General features: G+C 48.7%; 1 protein-coding gene across 2 annotated transcripts in view; it reads left to right on the forward strand.

The window, feature by feature from the left end:
• Positions 1-11,158: 11,158 nt before the first annotated feature.
• Positions 11,159-14,448, forward strand: part of LOC104320698 (mitogen-activated protein kinase kinase kinase 3-like) — an 83,121-nt gene continuing 79,831 nt past the window's right edge. For both annotated transcript variants that reach the window (XM_069778282.1, XM_069778285.1), the window contains exon 1: positions 11,159-11,274. The gene's annotated coding sequence lies outside the window, so the exon portion shown is untranslated. The remainder of the gene's footprint in view (positions 11,275-14,448) is intronic.

Raw genomic sequence — 14,448 nt, forward strand, 5'->3', positions numbered from 1 at the left:
GAGAAGAGAGAAGATTTGAAACTCGTGATATGCCAATGAGGAAACAAAAGTGGGCTTAAGAGCAAGTGACTCTCTGCCAGTTTTCGATGTAAAGGATGCAAGTTGTCCAACGTTACGGTAGTGGCAAAGGCACCATGACAGACTCTGCACTGACACGGCTGTTAAATGTGATGATCTAGGCAGCAAGAGCAGGCAGGAAAAAGAGATGTACGTAAAGGATGAACAGTTTGCTCAGGCCCAGAACTCAGACCTCCTTACACCCAACACTGTACCCTTTCTGTCATGTGGTTGGAGGTCAGTTTTATTTCCTTTGCACTCTTGTAGGAGAGTACAAATCTTGTTGCACGCTTAAGGCAGTGCTTTCTAAAATAGTGCTGATTGCATCCACTCTGTAGTCTACTCTGATAGTAAGGGATGATAGTTTTTTACTTATACAGTTATTTCTCCTTAGATTCTGCACATACGTCTGCTCAGTCGCTGCTTTTGTGAGACCTTATGAAATCATCCTCTGAAAATACATGTAGTGGGGGTGTTTAGGAAAAGTGGTGGTCAGGAGTACTTTGTTCTAAAATGAGAAACCAGGAGACTTGGCATTGTGAACTGCAGGCTCTCCTGTCTCCTTGCCTGGATTTTCCATTCAGATGAACAGTCAATGAGAACAAAAGCTTTGTATTTTTTCCACTGACACCTGTCTCTTTACTCCAAGATGGTGTTCCAGCTTTCCGTTCTCCCTTTGGGAAGCAGAGAAGCATTGCCAACAGGTGCGGCAATACCAGCAGTCTCTATGCCAGTATGGAGGGGAACAAGCTTTCCACTGTCATTTTTGTTCTTTTAAGTATCCTCCAAGAAACGGCTTCCTTCCTGAAGCCCCAGAGTTGTTAGGTAATTCATGGGACACGGGGGGACGTCTGTGAACTTTGATGAAGTTCCACAGGGGACCTGTAATGAAAGAATCGGATAGCCATGGACTGACTATCCAGACCGAGGGGAAACCTAGGTACCAGGCTAGACAGTATCTAGCAATTGCTTCTTGCAATGTGAACAGTGGCATGTGATCCCTTTGTTTCTCAGAGACAACCTCATGGGATACCAGGTCTTGGACAGACCTCAACTCCCAAGTCAATAATCATTTAGTGGTACTCTTCCCCTTGCTGCTTTGGGTGTCCTTTTTCACTCATTAAAGCCATTTATCGTCTCTTATTTATTCCTGGAATTGAGTGTTACAGTCAGAAATCTCTGTTGTACCCACCTTGGATAACAGAGCCAGAGAATTGTACCTCATCACCCCTGCAGTAAGCTCTCCTTTTATGGCTTATGCAGAACAAATCTGTTAGAAAGACAGCCATTTTTTTTGACAGAGCAACTGGAGGTGGGCCAAGCTTCCTCCTCCTCTCCTCTCCTCTCCTCTCCTCTCCTCTCCTCTCCTCTCCTCTCCTCTCCTCTCCTCCCTCTCCTCTCTTCTCTCCTCTCTCCTCTCTCCTCTTCCTTTCTACAGCTAGCTTGCTGTGATGGAAGTTCAACAACATATAAACACTTTTTTTTCCTAGACAGAAACAGGCTGCAATGAAGCACTGAGACAAGAGAAGGCAGAAGTCTTCCTCAATAGTGACAGTCTCCTGTTGAACAGGAACAGTGTTTAAGACAGCAGATACAGCAGCAGCAGGTCCACCCATGCACAGCGCGGCACTGAAACAATAAGGTAGGAGGTGACTATCACACATAGGCTGTGTATTCTTTTGAGAAGTTTTGATTATGTTAAAGGCTCACATTTGATGACCTTCCCCCAGGTCAACAAAGCTTTTGTCTGCTGGACAGTTTGCCTCCAGCACTGCTGTGTCATTGCATCACTGATTACAGTCTTTGAGATGTCATCCATCAATGACCATGTTCATAAGCACCTGTGCCCAACTTCATGATGCATACCACCATCTTCATTCAGATGGGTGTTTCACGTGTCTAAAGTAACAAATTGGCCTGAATAATTTCCTCTTTCATTTTGGAAGCAAATCCCAACTGTTGCTTTTTTTAAGTCTCTGTGAGAATGACGCTTTTGCATTTAGCTTGTCATGCATGAAAAGTTTGACATCATTATTTGATGTTTTACTGAGCCTCCCTCTGAGCCCTTTACAGAATCTTGAATCATGTCATCATTAGCTGTTTTCATAAAAGCATAAAACCTTCATGATCAACACGTAGTGCAGCACTGCTCAGAGACAGACTGTAGTGATTCTGTTACCAGTCCTGCTGTGTCCAAGCATATGCTGTAATGTCTCTTTGACTATGACAAGTACAATCTCATTTTCTTAGATTTGAGTAGCATACTAAATCCTGTCCACCACCATGAAACACCTCTTTCTTTTCATGCATGTCTGATACTCCACCTAGATCTATCTATCTTTCAGCTTTTTGAACCATTAGCAACAGTGGCAACCTGCCTTTCATGCCAAGACCTCCCATTCCAGAGACAATGCTTTGATGTTTTGACTGCAGAAGACTTGGCAGTCTCTTTTGTGGTGGAAGTAGAAGGACATAGCCCTGCTCAAAGAGTTCAGTTCACTGCCTCCATAAATACAGCCACTCTTCTCCCTGGTCAGAGACTTTTCCCTGGTGTCATTTGTCATGCCTTCTGGTTTGGAGGGGTCTTGCCATCAAGTACTGTGCACGGACCATCTAGCCTTGGTTCTGCCATGATTGTTCTTGTAGGAAAACATACAGACCAATTGCTCTTTGTAGTTTAGCTTATGACCACTATTCATTAAATCTGTCATTTCCTCCTCTGCCTTTCAGCAGTATTTCCTCCATCAGGAACCTAATGACTCTCTGCAAGCTCTCATCCACCTACAATTACTGGACCTGTCTGAAGTTTGCCAAGTGGCTTAAATACTGCTTAGCATCTAGTGTCAGCTACTGCTTATGGCTGTCATACAAGTTTGTAACACACTCTCACCTGACTTATGTTATGCCCTCAAACTACCAGAAAAAATATCTACCCAGGTAAAGGATCAGACATGCATAACTGCAACTGAAGTAGCTTAATATTAGTTAAGTGTACTCACATCCTTGGCTGATGTAATTCAACAAGGCTTCAATGGAGCTAACGAAGGATTTGCTTCAGCCCTCAGTTGACTAAAAATCTCAGTTCAAAAGGCTTTTAAAGAAAAAAAAAAAAAGAAACTGTGGTTTTGTGGTCACAACTAGACCTGGGAACATCATGTCTTTGTTGTGTTCTGATACATGCTTCTCCTTATGTTCTTGGAATGGATCATTTCAACCCTCTATCTACAGCAGAATTTCTTCTTCTTTAAAATGGACGTAACATCACTTCCCTATCGCACAGGGCATTTTGAGTGTTGACTGCCGTCATATTAGAGACCCATCTGTAATGATGCTAATAAAAGCACAGAATATTCTAGACAATATTTACAGAAGAATAGAATCAAATCACCTTAGACATTTATAAACACAGATCCAAATGTTACTGTCTGCTGGGTTAAATCAATAGTCACTAGGCCATTTCTGACATGCAGGCTGTGATCCAGGACAAGAACTGCAGCCTGGGTGAGTCTCAGTGCCTACCCAGCTCAATAGCATGTCTACAGCAGATACAAGCACTGTCTGGGACAGAGGTTAGAGTCCTGCCATGGCCACTGAGGAACAGCTGTCCTATACAGCATTTTCTTCTTCACATCCCCACTGGATAGAGGTTGGTTAATGTTGAGTTTTGTTTTAAGGGAGCAGTAGTTTAGTATGCAGTATTTCTGGGAATCATGTAAACATTTTTGCTGGGTAATCATCAGAAGGAAATGCCTTTATAAGGACCCCTGTATAGGTTTCACATCTATTAGAATTTTCTCTCAGAGACAAACCCCAAGGTCATTGTGGCTCTGCAGCCACTTCCTCCTTCCTCTGCAGAAAGCAAAGTTCTTTGCTGGTGATGGGAAGAACCAATATTGACCAAGGATGTCAAGCATTGGCCCGCAGGCTCAGTGTAGAGAGCTTGGTACTGATCCTGCAGTTGACACTGGCATCATGGTCTGGCCACGTGTTGCCAAGGAGAACGGCAAATGAGTGGAAACCAAAAAAGAGTCAAGAAAAAAGCCTTCACTTTCTCTACTCCTCCCCAAATCATATTTACTGTAGTCCCCGCCAAATTATACCTAAAATAGCTTTTGTCTGTTGCTATTTAGCCATTCAGGTTGGATCTACCAGCTGCATTAACTTGCCCCTATTGTACTATTGCAGTTGGATTGTTGCCATCCTCCCCCCATGGGTTTTCTACAGATCTATATTTCAAAGTTATGGCTCTTGCAAACCTCTGCTGTGTGAGTTCAGACAAGCTAAAAAAAATTAGTCATGTTTCCTCTGGTCCTGCTGCTTTACTAGGCTTCCTATTTGCAATCAAATTATTTTTAATTTTGACCGTGTTCCTATTGTTTGCCAGGAAGATAATCATCTTATCTCGCCACCGGGATATTTCTCTCCTTTCTCATGTAGTTTCAGATGGATTAAATAAATACCCCTTACACAAAGCACACCAAGCTGGGCAAAAGGGCATTTCACCGTTGCTGGCTGATCTGAAATTTAGGAAATGTCTCCCTTTTGGAAAAAATAAAAGATTGGAAGTACTCAGACATGCTATAATGGCAGCTGTGCTAATTGTACACACTCAGTTAATTTTTATCCATCTCAGAGTAGCTTTATGAAACCATGTGGGCGAAGTTAGAAGTTAGCAAGTGAGACTGGCTTGGCTTACCAGTGCTGAACAACAGCCACAGATGACAGTTGTCTGAGTTTTTGCTAAGGGAGAAGCCAAAAAAATGTCTGAGTGATCCTGTGAGATCCTTCTGCTCCTTCTTCCCAGGTGAAACTGTATTAGCTCCATGCAGGGAACGGGGGATCCCCCATTGTGCCATCCAACCGATGAGAAGGATTTTCACAGGACCATCAATAGATGCTCTTCTCCCTGTCTATGTGTCTGGAGATCGCATCAAAGGGACTTAAATGGGAGCAGGTCAGTTCACTGCATTTTGAGGTTGGATTTTGAGTCCTTTTCAAGGGAAGGATAAATGCCCAGCAAAGGTGAGCAACCAGGCTGCCAGCTCAGAGCAACCGAATGGGGAAGATCAGGCACCTCTCAGACCTTTCCAGTTTCTCTAGTATCCCCTCTGTGGAGGAACTGGCTTGTTAACACTCAAACGACAGTCACGCAATGGAAAGTTGTATGGACAAGTGACACCCCTTGAAACCAAACTGCTCTGTTTTGTGTTTTGTAACCTTCACCGATATACACTTTCCTACTGCTGGATGCTGAGTGGTTTACCTCCAGCTTCCTAATTATCGAAGTGCCGCTGCTTGCATTTTACCACAGATGAGGAAATGAGGACATATGGCTTTTGTGATAAGAGATCTATGTGAGCTGTCTGTGCAACAGTGCTGCAACTTTCTATACAAGTCCATTTATAAAACAAAACATGTGTAAACAGTCAGGTTTTGATTGTTTCGGTGATTTCTTCCCCCTTGTGACAGATGTAAAGGAAAAACTGTAGGTTTCCACTTGATGTGTGCAGATAAGTTTATGGCCAATGGGAGAAATCCTAGTTGTGGTAAATTAGTCTCTACTTCCCTTGATTTCTGTCACCTAAAATCCAGCTCCATGTGGGTGGGTGGGAGGAAATACAAAGAAACTTGGGCTCGATGGCTGCTCACACATGATTGCCTTTCAGCTGTAGGAGTACAAATATGCCTGAAGGGTTCTGGTAGGAGCTTCTTCATCAATAATACAGTAAGGAGTGCAAAATACCAATTGAAAAGGCAGCTGTAATCCAGTTATTATAATGGGTGGCTTTGACTACACACCTGCAGGTTGGTTACCTTTCAAGTCAGGAGAGGGATTAGAGAAATAGGGTCATATTCTCAAGGACCAAATTCCTATTGAATTCAGTGGTGACAAAGAACAGGGCAGGCTGGATACACCCACCTAAACCCATGTCTGGACCATGCTCTTTCAGTCCTTCTCTTATCCCTTAGACTCTACTCCAGAGGAGCCAATTGCAAGGTGGAGAATCTTGGTTCTTTTCAGGAAGAGTATCAAGATTTTCTCTAAACTTTCTGGGAAGGTGGGATGGAAACGCAGGATGTCCCCTGCTGTTTTTGGCTTGCTTGCAGTTTCAGCTGCGAATGCCAAAAGAACAGTATTTCTTGTGCTATTTTCCATAATATTCAGGTGCCAGATGAGCCCATAAATATTCTGGGATAGTTCTGACCTTTGCTGAGAAAGTCTAAACTGGGTCTGTTTGCAGACAAGTAGTATAACTCTCCAGGGCTTTCAGCTCCACACCTGTCACCAGTGTGATATAGAGAGTCACCTTGCAAATACTGTTTGCATGACACAGGTTCCAAGCTCCATGTACACATGAAAAAGCATCATAGAGAAATGCTTATCTATGACATTTGCTTCACAACCTACCCAGAAATCAGATTCTCTTCACTTTCACTTTGTCCTTTTTGGAGATATTTTTCCCTCTGTTTGGGCAGAGAAGGTGAGTCATGGAACAAAGACAGTGTGGAAACTTACATTCAGTTATGAAAGTGCATATGATGACTACCAGGAAAAAAAATCCTCTACAGAACTCAATCTCATTTTAGTCACACCCAGCTTGGAAGAAATACAAGTTAAAACCTGTTCTTTTGGTTGATCAATGCTGTTGGCTGCTGTATGCTGCTACCTTCCTCTGTGTAGCCTTCAGCTACACAGCTGAGCTTCAGCCTTCAGTGTTTGTTTCTTAAGATCTGAAAAAGCTCTCCGGTCAGCATACGGCTAGGTGGATGGACACAAACGCTGCCTCAGAGAGGGCTGCGGGGCACCTCTTTGCTCTGACCCCTTCACAGAGCAACTTTCTAACCCCCCCAAGATTGCAATATTCCCGAGTGGTCGATGGGTGACAGCGCAAGGAGAGTGCTCCTCTGCTCTTGGGTCTTCATACTCTGAACCCTCTCCTCCAGGACAGGGCCCCTGCATTTTGTCTTCAAGTGCAGGACTCACCCTTCTCTTTTAAAATACGGTTGCTGCTGCTGCCACCTACCTTTTATGCTGGACTGGATGCTAGAAATATCCTGCACACCAAGCCTGGGAAGGAGCCCAGGACTTCCTCCCCAGTCTGAGGGGGTATAAACCCAAGCTCTAACCCATGAGGTTAACCTGTTGTGTGGGCAGGAGGAGTTATCTGCTGTTCGTGAGAAACAGTTTTCTGCCATGGCAGATGAAAGGCTTCAAAACCTTCTTGGTCTTGCCTGGTTGTGAGGGCTTTCATACAGCAGATCTTGGCATCTGCCCCGCAAAGCATATGGTCATATCAGCCAGGGAGCATTTCATGTAACAGGAGAGGAAGAGAAAGGTAGCTGAGAAGTGTGTAGCCCCTCAGCAATAGGGATCTGAAACTGACTCTCACCCCTCTCAACCACTCCACAATGTGGTTCTTGTAAAATGGAAGCAGAGGTAGAGATGAAGTGCCATCCCCAAACGTCTGTCCTCAGCAAACCTCTGCATACATTCAGGTGTGTTCTGGGAACAGCACAAAGCCCTCAGGAATGCTGACACATGTGGTCTGTGGGTCCTGACCAGATTTATGACAGGTAGTCCCCAGATTGCTCAGCTTTGCAGCAGCCAGAACACATGGGAAATGTGGGAATATTTCAGCAAAATAAATGTGGCTTCTCTGCAGGAGGGACATAGGACAGCTCTAGCCCTCTTCTTCCACCTGCTTTTCCACAGCAAACAGCAGACCAGTGATTAATCTTGGGTAAGGAGGAGCTGCAGCTAACACAGGTCTGCCAAGCCCAGGCACTGCCATGCAGAGGTTTCAGCATCACAAGCTTGTGTCTACGTGCTGAAATCCCACCCAAGTCCATTACCAGCTCCAGCCTTCAGCTGTGAAGCAGCACACATTTTCTGAGTAATTGGTTTCTTTCCTTTACACTGAGATGGCATCATTCCTGTACAGGAATACTAATACTAAGTATAGGAATGATTTCACCCACTGCCGATACGCAGCCATCTCGATGGGAGAGAAAGCCGTCTCACAGCACACAACAGCTTTATGCTGCTGTTTAGGACAGGAAGCAAGAAAGGATATTATATCAAACAGAAGGCATGGGAGAATTTCAGGTTAGACGGAGCATACTTAGTCACAGAAGAATTGGGTCAGTGCTCTGGGACCTGTGTTCACTTCCTGCAGGAGCCCTAACATAGCCCAAAATAGTAGCAGTTAGGTAAAAGCCAAGTATCTTCCCCTTTTCTCCCCACAGCAAATACTAATGCTTACGTCATTAAAGGAGAAGCATAAATAGAACAGCCTGGGGCTGTGATTTGCAAAGTTCTTGGTCTGTGGATGAACCATCAGCTTTTCTTATAGCTCACTATTACCTACCTGTGCCATCAAGCTTTTCAATGAAGATATTATCAGGATGATATAGTCTTTCATATCCACCCCAACATGTATACCAGTCACCTAAGAAGAATCAGAGCACACATCTATATGTTTTATGCGTGGCATGGTTTTCATCTCGCCAACTAGCAAATACACCAGCACGGCATGGGACAGCATGCACCATAGAACACTTCCTAATGGCAGTTTGGACACTGTTTTGGAAAAGAAGGGAGAGTTTGGCTGTATGGGTACAAGGTATGCCGTGCCTGTTGTCCTCAGGGACAGAGAACAGCCCACGCCTATTTTATTTCCCTGTATGGAGCCACTACAACCACTGTCTGCAACACACTGGTTTTAGCAGTGCTTTCCACTGTGCACTTTCTACCAGGTTTTCACTCCTCTCCAGAAACGTGGCGAAGGCTGTCAGCCGGCACTTGTAGGAGAACACATAAAACTACGCGCAGAGCCACACACCTCTGTCCGTTCTTCTGCCAGGCTTCGTAAATGTTTTGAAGAGCAACTCGAGGAGGCAGAATCCAGGGGCAGATCCTTAGCACGCCCATCAGCAGAGAGCTGTTGACATCAGTGGAAACAGCCTTTACACACATGACGATCCTTGTATTGTTCAGGAACACCCTAGAACTGAAAACCCCGTAGCGGGATTCCTGTGGCATCAAACACCTTCAGAACAGAGAAGCGGCTTGGAAGGAGTTTTCAGCAGTAATTGGTGCTTGCCTAACTGATTCCCATTAAACCCAGGAGGTTTTAAAGGAGCTGCTTGTCGCTTAGTGCCTTATAATACTCGAACCTGAAGTCCTGGGGTCCTGTGCCTGGTTCCCAAGGTAAACACATGTGATTTATTTCAGAAAGGCATCTGCAGCACAAGAATTCATTACACACATCCCCGATGGGCAGCAGCCAAAACATTTCAAATGTGCCAAGTTACCAGAATTTTATTAAAAGCTGTTAAGAGTTAGAGGGAAGGTGCAGAGAAAGGCAACCTCCTTCCCAAAGCCAGGTGGCTTAGGATAGACTTACGCCGCTTCCCAAACGGATGAGGCAAGCTGGAGTCAGAGGTTCCTTCCAGCAACAGCTCAGTCCCCCTGGATGTCTCTCCGTAAGCTGCATAAATATTCTGGGGAGGGGGAGGGAGAGAGAAAAGAGTGAAACCTATTCAATTACATCAGGAACACGACTGGCCCTAGTAAAATCATTTATGGAGTGAGGGAACCCGGAGCGGTTTGGGCTGGAGCCATCTGCTGTTATTTGGTATATACAGAATTGGTTTCTATGGATTTTATTAATAGGTCACGCGATTGTATACGAGGATGTGAGATCTGAATCTCTCAGGAGAGGTCCCTGGTTGGGGTTTCTATTGCCTTTATAGGCAATGGCTCAAACTTTCTTGCAGCAGCAAGTCCTTAAAAACTTGAGGGGAATGGGTCTGGGTTTAGGATTCCACCCATTTTTTTCTCTATTCCCCCCCCCGCTGCCCACAATATCTTGAACTGACTTTGTTCCTCTTACTCTCCACAATGCATTTACTAAATGGGGAAACAGGGAAATAATCAGAAAAATAGTCTTACTTACTTTTTCCACTGTCTGCATGAATTTTCTCTTTCCCACCAGTCTGAGTGATATCTGGTGCAAAACTCAAGCCCCACATCCATCCGTCTTTCAGGCACAAGGCTCTTGTCGGCCCTTTGCTCAGGGGTGAATTTTGCCTTTATGCCGTCTTCCTCTCCCCGTACAGAGAGTCAAGCCCAAAGGGACTTGGACATACAAAGGAGGCTTGGGACAGGTGGGTGTAAATCGGAGCAGCCCAGAGGCTGCTCTACCTCCCACAGAGAGCTGCCCATGGAGCCCCGAGCTCTTCTGGAAAGCAAAGCTCGGGAACAGTCGAGAGCCTACCCTACCCTTTGGTCTTAACTTTGGCTCGCTTTTGCTTCAATTCCCCCCAAAAGAGGCAAACCCAAACCGAGTTATCAGAGAGCAATCCCTTCTCCCCACCTTCGCATCCCGGCCGCGTGGAAAGAACCGGGCGCTGCAGAAAGCTGCGCTGCCCCAAGGTTTCACCAGCTTCGCCAAGGCTTCAACTCATGAAGCCCCATCTCCCGCAGTCAGCAAGTTCCAACACTGTTTTTCATCATCTGGATTTTCACGTTAACCCTAAGCGCGACAGATCGGTCCCAGCCCACCCCCCGTTTCAGAAGGTCCCAGAAACCCTCAGCTGGAGCGCAGGTGGTCACATTGGTCCTCCTCGAAAGCAAACGCGGGAGATTCCCACAGGGTCTAACCGGCGCTGATCCGAGTTACGGGACCGGCGGGAACCCCACCGGTACCGAACGGGGCTGCGCGGACGGGAACCTCACCCCAACCACCGGCCGGCCACGCCAGTCCGTCGTGTGTGTGTGTGTGTCCGTCCCCCCCCACGCCGGCCGCGGGTTGGAGCTGCCCCGCGGGACTGACCGCGCTCCGACCGACTCACCCACCCCCGCCGCGGGGGGGGGGGGGGAGGCGGGCGGCGGCGGCGCCCCCTAGCGGCGCGGCGCAGCACCCCCCGCTGAGGACCGGCGGCTTGCTCGGTGGCGGCGGGACCAGCCCACCGCGAATCCCACCCCCCCTCCCCCTTTGCTGTCATCCCATTGGCCGCGGCGGCGCCGCGCGTCAGCGCTTCCTCCCGCTTTTGTGCACCGCCCCGCGCCGCCCCGCGTCCCGCTGCTGCCGCCGCCGTGCCGAACCGGACCGGACCGTACTGGACCGGACCGGACCGGACCGAACCGAACGGTGCCTAGCCGAGCCAGGCGTTGGGACATGGCCTTCCGCGGTTAGCCGCACCGCCGGACCGGTAAGTCTTATCCGACCGCCCCCCAATCCCGCGAACGGGGCGCGCCGTGGGCGGTAAATCCCGCTCCGGGCTGCGGGTTTGGTTCGCTCTTTTTAATTTTTTTTTTTTTTTAATTGGCTTTTTCGCAGTGGTAACCGAGAGTTTTTGCAGCCGGGTCTGGCTGCGGGGGCTTTTTCTTCCTCCCCTTCTAGTCTTGCAAACGGGAGCTTGTCCCTCCGGGCAAAGAGCTCGGCTGCGTTTGGGAAGCCGGCGGGGGGGGCGTGTGCGTGGGTGCAGAGCACGGGGAGGACCTGCCTCCCCTTCGGGGATTTACCTTCCCCGGCACAGCCCTCGCCTTGCTCGGCGAACTATTTTTCCCAGGTTGTTGCCTGGTGTCGTGAGTCAGCCTGAAAAGTCTCTCCGTGCTGCAGCTGCCTGACAGCGAGCGTCAGGATTAGACCCTGAAACGGACGGTCCCGTTTACCTGGATGCCTTAAGCTGTTGAGCCAGCGAGCGTGTTGCTGGTTGCAGTCACTTGGGTCCCGCTTCGGTGGAAAGCGTCGTGTCCCTGCCAGGGAGCTGTGGGAATGCCCCGCCGGCCCTTGAGCAAAGTCCTCCCTGCACAGAGTCTGTCCCGAGTGGGGAGGATGGGAGGAGCGGTGGGGAGGATGAAGGCTCCGTGGCTAGCACGGACCCCCGTGGGCGAGGGAAGCCGGTTACCCGTGTGGCGTACGTGACCATGCCGGCTGGCGGAGCCGGGAAGCTGGATTTCCACCTGGACGGAGCGAGCGGCTGTCGTGGGGAGCTGTGCCACGAACCAGGCTGATGCTCCGGGAGGATTTGTTCCGCCGGCACCAAACCTCAGCCCTCGGCGGCTGGACGGGGAGCGGAGCGGAGGCGGGGAGCCGTGTGCCAACACGAGTGGGTGTGCGCCGGCGAGCTCGCCAGGTCGTGCGCGGCGGCCAAGCGCGTCTCTCGCTGGCCGTGACACAGCTCGGAGAGCGGTTCCCCCTCCGCTGCTGCTTTTATCCTCCTCTTCAATTCCTGTTGTGTAGTCCGGTGGTTTTTGGAAGTAGACCCGCCCCTGGTTCGGTGCAGGGTCTGCACGTGTTGCCGATGCGGGGACTGAAAGCACGGGGCTCGCTTGGGGCTTGGAGTCTTGGGATTTGTGCGGAGTTAAAGTGATCCCAGGGATTTCCAGGGTCTAGCTCTTTCACCTCTTCGGTGAGTGTGAGCGGTTTGGGGGAATTTCCTTCTGTGGCGCCTTGTGAATTTATTTCCAGGCCGGCACGTGCAGCTTGATGTAGCGCTGTGCAGGATTCGTGCCTGGAGTGCAGCTCTTGGAAGCTGTTGCTTGGGCATGCCAGAGATCCGCTGCATTTGGGGGCTTTCCTGTGACTATCTGTGTCTTGTGATACCTGCATTGGATGGTCAAGTTTCTTGAACCCGTAATTTGACATTAGTTATAAACGGGGGTTCAAGGTTTCCCAGGGCTCCTGCCAATTCGGAGCATACCTCCGTGGCTGGGCACAGCCTTTGCCCTAGGAAGGTTTTGCAGCTTGTAAAAGCTCTTCTGTTGGAGGCAGGACACAAGGCTGGATGGGCTGCCAGCCTGGTGGGATGTGGATTTAAAGGCTCTTTTATACCTTCCTTCTCTAAATGGGTTTTGGTACTGCAATTTTTTCCGTGGGTCTTAAATCTCCATCAGAAACCCACAGCTCTGCCCTGTCAATGTGTGCTGATGGGTGATGTGTTTCTTTTTCTGGAGGCTGTTATAGCATATGAGGGAAGTGCGCTCATGCAGAGAGATGTAGTCTGGATTTTCATCCAGGATGGAGAGACTGCGTCACGAAGAGCCAGCGATTACAGCAGCTGGAGGAGCGCAGTCCTCTCTCCATCCCTTCTGAAACGTTGCTATTGCTTGATGATGCTTCATGGTTTTAGCAGGCAGCTGGGACTTGATGTGTTTTCTGAATTTTCCCATCGGGAAGGTGCTGGCGAGGATCACACGGTGTGTCTGGCTCCCCGGCAGAGCAGTGAGATGGAGTTTGCTGCTGTGGTATGGAAGGTGATGCGCTTCCAGCCCTGCTCTCCCCAGGTGGACATGGGAAGCAGTGTAAAAGCTGGCAGGATCTTCTCCCAGAGGAGTCCAGAGGAGGGCCATGAAGATGATCAGAGGGCTGGAGCACCTCTCCTGTGAAGACAGGCTGAGAGAGTTGGGGTTGTTCAGCCTGGAGAAGAGAAGGCTCCGGGGAGACCTTAGAGCAGCCTTCCAGTACCTAAAGGGGGCCTACAGGAAAGCCAGAGAGGGACTTTTTACAAGGGCGTGTAGTGATAGGATAAGAGGTGATGGCTTTAAACTGAAAAAGGGTAGATTTAGACTAGATGTAAGGAAGAAATTCTTCACTGTGAGGGTGGTGAGGCACTGGAACAGGTTGCCCGGAGAGGTTGTGGATGCCCCATCCCTGGAAGTGTTCAAGGCCAGGTTGGATGGGGCTTTGGGCAACCTGGTCTAGTGGAAGGTGTCCTTGCCCATGGTGGGGGCGGTGGAACTAGACGATCTTTAATGTCCCTTCCAACTCAAATTCTATGATTCTGTTCCGGTTGATCTGGCCCTGCTGTCGGAGACCTGCTGGTTGAGGCTAGAGGGAAGTGACTCAGGGTTTGCTGTTAGAAGGGATATCTTTTATTAGATGCTTGGTGAATGCAGACTGGCTTTGGAGTGTATGAGCCTGTCTATGCACAGAAGCTGCAAACCTCAGAGCTGAGAATTAGGAGGGAGTGATTGCTCTGAGTTTACCTTGGCTCTTCTAATTAAGGAGATCATCTGAAAGAAAAGGGAAGAAAAAAAAAAGAAGAGAGATACTCAATTACAGTTCAGCCTGTACAGTTCATCTGGTCTAAAGAAACATGTTTTCTGTCTCTACAAATGTCCAGACTCTTTTAGATCCTGAGATCCAGCACAGGAGAGGGACATGCATCCCACCTGCCAGCCTTTCTCAGGAGGTGGCTGAGCCCTTTGCAGCCCAGCTCCTCCAAAGGAGAGCTGCGGGCGACGGGGCTGGGGCTCGCTGATGCCTGACAGCAGCAGGAGGCTGCTGGGCTCAGTCGCTTCCACTCCCTTCTCCGCACATAGTACAGCCAAGTGCAATGTGCGTAGAAATGTGCAGAATGTCAGCTGTGCACCGGGGAGAT

The sequence above is a fragment of the Haliaeetus albicilla genome, chromosome 2 (assembly GCF_947461875.1).
Source record: "Haliaeetus albicilla chromosome 2, bHalAlb1.1, whole genome shotgun sequence".
NCBI lineage: Eukaryota > Metazoa > Chordata > Aves > Accipitriformes > Accipitridae > Haliaeetus > Haliaeetus albicilla.